Source organism: Engystomops pustulosus, chromosome 11 (genome assembly GCF_040894005.1).
Source record: "Engystomops pustulosus chromosome 11, aEngPut4.maternal, whole genome shotgun sequence".
NCBI lineage: Eukaryota > Metazoa > Chordata > Amphibia > Anura > Leptodactylidae > Engystomops > Engystomops pustulosus.
In genome coordinates, this window is record NC_092421.1 from 1548364 (window position 1) to 1557847 (window position 9484).

Consider the following 9484-nt stretch of genomic DNA (forward strand, 5'->3'; position numbering starts at 1 on the left):
GAGAGTAGGCGAAACGGCAGCTTTGTCTCCTAAACCTCCATATTGTAGAGTCCTGGATGACAGGGTTATCCTCACACCAGACCCAGGGTTCCTGCCTAAGGTCGTATCCAATTTCCATAGATCTCAGGACATCATCCTTCCATCGTGCTGTAGTAACCCCAGGACAGAGGAGGAGAGGGCCTTACATTGTCTTGATGTTAGGAGTATTGTACAGTATTCGGATGCCACTTCTAGGTGGAGGAAATCGGATAGTTTGTCTTCCTCATCGCTAGAAGGATCAAAGTGACCGTTCAGATGGCCTGTGAGATCTCGGAGGTTCCTGCCCCGGACGGTATCCGTGCGCACTGTACCAGAGCCTTAGCTACATCATGGGCCGAGTGTAGGGAGGCTACGGCAGAGCAGATCTGCCAGGCGGTCACCTGGTGCACCCCCACACTACAGGGTGGATGTGATGGGGTCTTATCCTCTATTATCCCCCCTAATTGTTTGTGATTTCTCTGCAATTCTCTCTGGTGATGAAGGGGAAAACAATGAATGACTCTCACCGCAAATGTTGTTTCCTCAAGTCACGACGGCACCTGGTATTCCCACCCGGGTGTTACTATTTTGTGTGGTGTTGGTTCACGGGTGTCGCAAAAAAAAAAAAAAAAAAAGAATATATATATATGCCGAATGAATATGTGTATATGTTTTTGTCTACTAACTAAACGGCTCTTCCAAGAAAATCTCTGTAACTAAACTGAGGAGTAGGAGGAGCCTAATATATACAGTAGGAGGAGCCTAATATATAGAGTAGGAGGAGCCTAATATAGAGTAGGAGGAGCCTCTTTTATGCTCGGATTTCCTGTCCTTGGAGAGCGGACCCCTATCTCTCTCTGGTGGTGCAGTCATGACTTGAGGAAACAACATTACCGGTAAGAGTAATTCATTGTTTTTCATACATTTACAAAAATTAAAACCTCCTTTACAAAAATATTTTCAATGCCACCATTTTTCGGAATGTAAGATGTTTTGATCATTTAGAATTTTGGGTATTTTTCAAAATGGCAAAAAAGTGGTATTTTTATATTGGGCGCTATTTTCCATTACAGGGTTAAACGGAGTGAAAAACTGTTATTCTATTTTGATCGGGCATTTTCGGACGTGGCGATACCTGATGTGTTTATGATTTTTACTATTTATTTATATTTATATCAGTTCTAGGGAAAAGGGGGGGGGGTTGAATTTTTATGGTTTTTTATAATTTTTTTTCATTTTTACTATTTTCCAGACTCCCTGGGGTACTTTAACCCTAGGTTGTCTGATCGATCCTATCATATACTGCCGTACTACTGTATTTGAGGCAGTATATGGGGATTTTCCTCCTCATTCATGACAAAGTGCAGATAGCGCATTGTAATGAAAGGGTTAACATGAGTGGCCTCGGGTCTTTGGAAGATGACGATGACATCAAGAGGAGGGGCGATCCTCGGTAAGATGGTGGCGCCCGTGAGCCCTCTCCATGCACTGGGACCCGGCGCTCGCTGTGAATACATGGGGAGGGGGTTAGTCAGGAACCAGTTAAAGATAAGGATCTCTTCTTTCTGATGTCATCAGGCTTCAGCCTTTGTGCTACAGAACCAGTGATAGTTGGATAAAGATCCAGTTCCTGCCTGTAGGTCCTGTTCTGTAATCTCGATGTCATCTGAAAGACGAGATTCTGATCTTTAATGTGGCACAGAATCATGTTTCTGAGTGCTACAGAATAGAAGAAGCTTCTGACGTGAAACCATCTCTACAACTGCTACGTTTGACTCCTCTCCTGTGAAAAAGAGTCATATACTATTTTAATAGGTAAACAGGTGAGATTTCACATAAGAGGGACATTTCATATTCTACCTGAGGGGGGGGGGGGCTGGTGGTTTAGTGGGTAAAACCTGATGACAGGTTCTCTTTAAATTACACTCTTCTTATAGCTAAAAATGGTTTATCTCAGATCCCCATACATCATCTTCTAATCACCTTGCCTTTCTTACAGCCAAAGGGTGTCAAGGGGGCGTGGCCTCCATGCTGAATCCTGCAACTTCTTCTCAGCATTCAGCAATAATGTCATGTGACCAGTGACATCATCTCAGGTTCTTTAGCCTCCTAACATTAGCAAACTGTACCCCATCCATGATTATATGGAGTCACAGCATGTCTGCATGGAGGCATGGAGTTGACTTCATGTGATCAGATACATGCACGGGGTAAAGTTTTCTCGTATTAGGAGGCTCTAGGACCTGAGATGATGTCAACCTGGTCAGATGACAATACTGCTGCATGATGAGAATTAGAGATTGTAGATGGAGAGATCCAGCACTCATTCATGAAAAGTTAAAAAATCCATTTTCTTTATTTCGACTTCATTAAAAAAGTAGAGAAATATACAATATGGAAAAAGTGTAGTAAGCTTACATACAAAACTAAAAAACACAGAGGGACCTACGCGTTTCGGACGCTATATGTTCCGTCCTTAGTCATGGTCTGGCGTGTACTGTGTAGGAAGAGATTTTTAAATGAATAGTGGGCGTAAGTAAGCATATGATGCGCATGCGTGTAGTTTGCAAGAAGGTTGGTAGCTAAACACGTCAGATGACTAGGCACATGTTAATAGTAATGATAGCATTGATAACATGCCAAAACATTAATATAAATACATAGTATCTGTTCTATTGTTCAAACCCACAGGTGCCCGTGTGTCCAATTTCAGAATCCAATATATCTCCCTGTTCCGGAGCTTGCGAGTTCTGTCTCCTCCTCGTTTGGGGGTGGAGACCCTTTCTATTGCTGTCACTCGCAAGCTGGTTGTATTGCCTTGATGGAGATTTAGAAAATGCTTAGATAGACAGGACATACCTCTATTACAGCCATAGTCTTTTCTCGTAGCATCTCGTACATGCTCAGATGATCTAATTTTTAGTGGTCGTATAGTAGAACCCACATATTGAACATGTAATGCAAGTAGCTAGATATATGACATAGCGAGTATTGCAGTTATTCATAGATAGGATGTCATATGTGTTATCGGAGCCAATAGAAGAAAAAGTTTTAGTAGGTAAAATATACTGACAAGTATTGCATCTTGTTCCTCCACAGGGGTAGGAACCTTTTACACTTAGCCATGTTTCAGACTGCGTGTCTTTATGGCTCTGATAGACAGAAGGTGAAAGTATGTTGCCTATAGAGGTGGCTTTCCGGGCTACAAAACCGCAACCATTTTTCAAAATATCATACAGTTTGTGATCTCCTGTGAGGATTGGCAGGTAAGTTTTCATGATATTGACTATTTTGTAGTATTCGTTACTGAATGGAGTAGAAAAAACTACCTGTCGTTGTTCATTATTGGGATGTTTGTTTTTTTCTATTAATAAGGATGATCTGTCTTTGTCTCTAGCTTTTTTCTCTGCAATATTAATAATATGACTATTATAGCCTCTATGTGAGAGGCATTACCCCTGAGGAAGCCTGCCCAGACAGGCGGAACGCGTGGGGACTGTTTCTTGCCCCTTCTATCCCCAAGCTGGAGGATCTAGACATTGAGGTAAATTGTGACTCTCTATAGACTATATGCTTGATGCTCATCTTGGTCTTTCATTTCTACTTATGACCTATATCTCCATTTACCTACTATATCCTTAGCAGATTTATCTACCATTTGTCATAGTGGGGCATGTGCAGCATGTTTTTAAAAATACATTTGTCTTCTGTAATTAAATAAAATTTTTATTTGCATTGAAAAAACTTTCATAGACATCCGTCTTTTCTCTTTAATTTAAGTTATTATATTGGGTGTCTTATAGTCTGATAGACCCAACTATATAAATATTGTTTAAAGCCAGAGCAGTCCTCTGTCCCCCCAGTGTCTCCTCACACTCTGCCGCAACCCCCCAGTGTCCTGTGTGCAGCTAAGAAGCTCTCCTCACCTCTCCTAGCGTGTCCCTTATACATATACAGACCCCTCTGCATCATCCCCACTTATCTTCCCCCAACACTGCATTTCTGCATTAATATGAGGTTCTGCAGCAGCTGACATATGTATCTAGAACCCAGAACAAAATTATGGAGCAGTCAGTGATAAATGTGGTGCAGTCAGTAATAAATGTGATGTAGTCAGTAATAAATGTGATACAGTCAGTAATAAATGTGATGCAGTCAGTAATAAATGTGGAGCAGTCAGTAATAAATGTGGAGCAGTCAGTAATAAATGTGATGCAGTCAGTAATAAATGTGGAGCAGTCAGCAATAATTGTGATGCAGTCAGTAATTAATGTGATGTAGTCAGTAATAAATGTGTTGCAGTCAGTAATAAATGTGATGCAGTCAGTAATAAATGTGGTGCAGTCAGTAATAAATGTGATGTAGTCAGTAATAAATGTGATACAGTCAGTAATAAATGTGAAGCAGTCAGTAATAAATGTGAAGCAGTCAGTAATAAATGTGATACAGTCAGTAATAAATGTGATGCAGTCAGTAATAAATGTGATACAGTCAGTAATAAATGTGGTGCAGTCAGTAATAAATGTGATACAGTCAGTAATAAATGTGATGCAGTCAGTAATAAATGTGCAGCAGTCAGTAATAAATGTGATGCAGTCAGTAATAAATGTGATGCAGTCAGTAATAAATGTGGAGCAGTCAGTAATAAATGTGGTGCAGTCAGTAATAAATGTGATGCAGTCAGTAATAAATGTGGAGCAGTCAGTAATAAATGTGATGCAGTCAGTAATAAATGTGATATAGTCAGTAATAAATGTGATGCAGTCAGTAATAAATGTGATGTAGTCAGTAATAAATGTGATGCAGTCAGTAATAAATGTGGAGCAGTCAGTAATAAATGTGTTACAGTCAGTAATAAATGTGATGTAGTCAGTAATAAATGTAGTGCAGTCAGTAATAAATGTGATGCAGTCAGTAATAAATGTGATGCAGTCAGTAATAAATGTAGTGCAGTCAGTAATAAATGTGATGCAGTCAGTAATAAATGTGATGTAGTCAGTAATAAATGTGATGCAGTCAGTAATAAATGTGATGTAGTCAGTAATAAATGTGGTGCAGTCAGTAATAAATGTGATGTAGTCAGTAATAAATGTGATGCAGTCAGTAATAAATGTGGTGCAGTCAGTAATAAATGTGATGCAGTCAGTAATAAATGTGATGTAGTCAGTAATAAATGTGAAGCAGTCAGTAATAAATGTGATGCAGTCAGTAATAAATGTGGAGCAGTCAGTAATAAATGTGATGCAGTCAGTAATAAATGTGATGCAGTCAGTAATAAATGTGATACAGTCAGTAATAAATGTGATGTAGTCAGTAATAAATGTGATGCAGTCAGTAATAAATGTGGAGCAGTCAGTAATAAATGTGTTACAGTCAGTAATAAATGTGATGTAGTCAGTAATAAATGTAGTGCAGTCAGTAATAAATGTGATGCAGTCAGTAATAAATGTGATGCAGTCAGTAATAAATGTAGTGCAGTCAGTAATAAATGTGATGCAGTCAGTAATAAATGTGATGTAGTCAGTAATAAATGTGATGCAGTCAGTAATAAATGTGGTGCAGTCAGTAATAAATGTGATGCAGTCAGTAATAAATGTGGAGCAGTTAGTAATAAATGTGATACAGTCAGTAATAAATGTGGAGCAGTCAGTAATAAATGTGGAGCTGTCAGTAATAAATGTGATGCAGTCAGTAATAAATGTGGAGTAGTCAGTAATAAATGTGATGCAGTCAGTAATAAATGTGATGCAGTCAGTAATAAATGTAGTGCAGTCAGTAATAAATGTGATGCAGTCAGTAATAAATGTGGAGCAGTCAGTAATAAATGTGATGCAGTCAGTAATAAATGTGATACAGTCAGTAATAAATGTGATGCAGTCAGTAATAAATGTGCAGCAGTCAGTAATAAATGTGATGCAGTCAGTAATAAATGTGATGCAGTCAGTAATAAATGTGAAGCAGTCAGTAATAAATGTGATGCAGTCAGTAATAAATGTGGAGCAGTCAGTAATAAATGTGATGCAGTCAGTAATAAATGTGATGCAGTCAGTAATAAATGTGATACAGTCAGTAATAAATGTGATGTAGTCAGTAATAAATGTGATGCAGTCAGTAATAAATGTGGAGCAGTCAGTAATAAATGTGTTACAGTCAGTAATAAATGTGATGTAGTCAGTAATAAATGTAGTGCAGTCAGTAATAAATGTGATGCAGTCAGTAATAAATGTGATGCAGTCAGTAATAAATGTAGTGCAGTCAGTAATAAATGTGATGCAGTCAGTAATAAATGTGGAGCAGTCAGTAATAAATGTGATGCAGTCAGTAATAAATGTGATGCAGTCAGTAATAAATGTGATGCAGTCAGTAATAAATGTGGTGCAGTCAGTAATAAATGTGGAGCAGTCAGTAATAAATGTGGAGCAGTCAGTAATAAATGTGGAGCAGTCAGTAATAAATGTGGTGCAGTCAGTAATAAATGTGGAGCAGTCAGTAATAAATGTGATGCAGTCAGTAATAAATGTGGAGCAGTCAGTAATAAATGTGATGCAGTCAGTAATAAATGTGGAGCAGTCAGTAATAAATGTGATGCAGTCAGTAATAAATGTGGAGCAGTCAGTAATAAATGTGGTGCAGTCAGTAATAAATGTGGTGCAGACAGTAATAAATGTGATGCAGTCAGTAATAAATGTGATGCAGTCAGTAATAAATGTGATGCAGTCAGTAATAAATGTGGAGCAGTTAGTAATAAATGTGATACAGTCAGTAATAAATGTGGAGCAGTCAGTAATAAATGTGGAGCTGTCAGTAATAAATGTGATGCAGTCAGTAATAAATGTGGAGTAGTCAGTAATAAATGTGATGCAGTCAGTAATAAATGTAATACAGTCAGTAATAAATGTAATACAGTCAGTAATAAATGTGATACAGGCAGTAATAAATGTGATGCAGTCAGTAATAAATGTGGAGTAGTCAGTAATAAATGTGATGCAGTCAGTAATAAATGTGATACAGTCAGTAATAAATGTGGAGCAGTCAGTAATAAATGTGGTGCAGTCAGTAATAAATGTGGTGCAGTCAGTAATAAATGTGATACAGTCAGTAATAAATGTGGAGCAGTCAGTAATAAATGTGGTGCAGTCAGTAATAAATGTGGTACAGTCAGTAATAAATGTGGTACAGTCAGTAATAAATGTGATGCAGTCAGTAATAAATGTGATGCAGTCAGTAATAAATGTGATACAGTCAGTAATAAATGTAGAGCAGTCAGTAATAAATGTGATACAGTCAGTAATAAATGTGATATAGTCAGTAATAAATGTGGTGCAGTCAGTAATAAATGTGTTGCAGTCAGTAATAAATGTGTTGCAGTCAGTAATAAATGTGATGCAGTCAGTAATAAATGTGATGCAGCCAGTAATAAATGTGATGTAGTCAGTAATAAATGTGATGCAGTCAGTAATAAATGTGGAGCAGTCAGTAATAAATGTGAAGCAGTCAGTAATAAATGTGATGCAGTCAGTAATAAATGTGATGCAGTCAGTAATAAATGTGAAGCAGTCAGTAATAAATGTGATGCAGTCAGTAATAAATGTGGAGCAGTCAGTAATAAATGTGATGCAGTCAGTAATAAATGTGATACAGTCAGTAATAAATGTGATGCAGTCAGTAATAAATGTGATACAGTCAGTAATAAATGTGATGTAGTCAGTAATAAATGTGATGCTGTCAGTAATAAATGTGGAGCAGTCAGTAATAAATGTGATGTAGTCAGTAATAAATGTGGAGCAGTCAGTAATAAATGTGGAGCAGTCAGTAATAAATGTGGAGCAGTCAGTAATAAATGTGGAGCTGTCAGTAATAAATGTGATGCAGTCAGTAATAAATGTGGAGTAGTCAGTAATAAATGTGATGCAGTCAGTAATAAATGTAATACAGTCAGTAATAAATGTGGAGCAGTTAGTAATAAATGTGGAGCAGTCAGTAATAAATGTGATGCAGTCAGTAATAAATGTGATACAGTCAGTAATAAATGTGGAGCAGTCAGTAATAAATGTGGAGCAGTCAGTAATAAATGTGATGCAGTCAGTAATAAATGTGGAGCAGTCAGTAATAAATGTGGAGCAGTCAGTAATAAATGTGATGTAGTCAGTAATAAATGTGGAGCAGTCAGTAATAAATGTGATGTAGTCAGTAATAAATGTGGAGCAGTCAGTAATAAATGTGATGCAGTCAGTAATAAATGTGGAGCAGTCAGTAATAAATGTGGAGCAGTCAGTAATAAATGTGATGTAGTCAGTAATAAATGTGGAGCAGTCAGTAATAAATGTGGTGCAGTCAGTAATAAATGTGATACAGTCAGTAATAAATGTGGAGCAGTCAGTAATAAATGTGATGCAGTCAGTAATAAATGTGGAGCAGTCAGTAATAAATGTGATGCAGTCAGTAATAAATGTGGAGCAGTCAGTAATAAATGTGATGCAGTCAGTAATAAATGTGGAGCAGTCAGTAATAAATGTGGTGCAGTCAGTAATAAATGTGGTGCAGACAGTAATAAATGTGATGCAGTCAGTAATAAATGTGATGCAGTCAGTAATAAATGTGATGCAGTCAGTAATAAATGTGATGCAGTCAGTAATAAATGTGATGCAGTCAGTAATAAATGTGATGCAGTCAGTAATAAATGTGGAGCAGTCAGTAATAAATGTGGTGCAGTCAGTAATAAATGTGGTGCAGACAGTAATAAATGTGATGCAGTCAGTAATAAATGTGATACAGTCAGTAATAAATGTGATGCAGTCAGTAATAAATGTGGTGCAGTCAGTAATAAATGTGGAGCAGTCAGTAATAAATGTGGAGCAGTCAGTAATAAATGTGATGCAGTCAGTAATAAATGTGGAGCAGTCAGCAATAATTGTGATGCAGTCAGTAATTAATGTGATGTAGTCAGTAATAAATGTGTTGCAGTCAGTAATAAATGTGATGCAGTCAGTAATAAATGTGGTGCAGTCAGTAATAAATGTGATGTAGTCAGTAATAAATGTGATACAGTCAGTAATAAATGTGAAGCAGTCAGTAATAAATGTGATACAGTCAGTAATAAATGTGGTGCAGTCAGTAATAAATGTGATACAGTCAGTAATAAATGTGATGCAGTCAGTAATAAATGTGCAGCAGTCAGTAATAAATGTGATGCAGTCAGTAATAAATGTGATGCAGTCAGTAATAAATGTGAAGCAGTCAGTAATAAATGTGATGCAGTCAGTAATAAATGTGGAGCAGTTAGTAATAAATGTGATGTAGTTAGTAATAAATGTGGAGCAGTCAGTAATAAATGTGGAGCAGTCAGTAATAAATGTGATGTAGTCAGTAATAAATGTGATACAGTCAGTAATAAATGTGATGTAGTCAGTAATAAATGTGATGTAGTCAGTAATAAATGTGATGCAGTCAGTAATAAATGTGATGC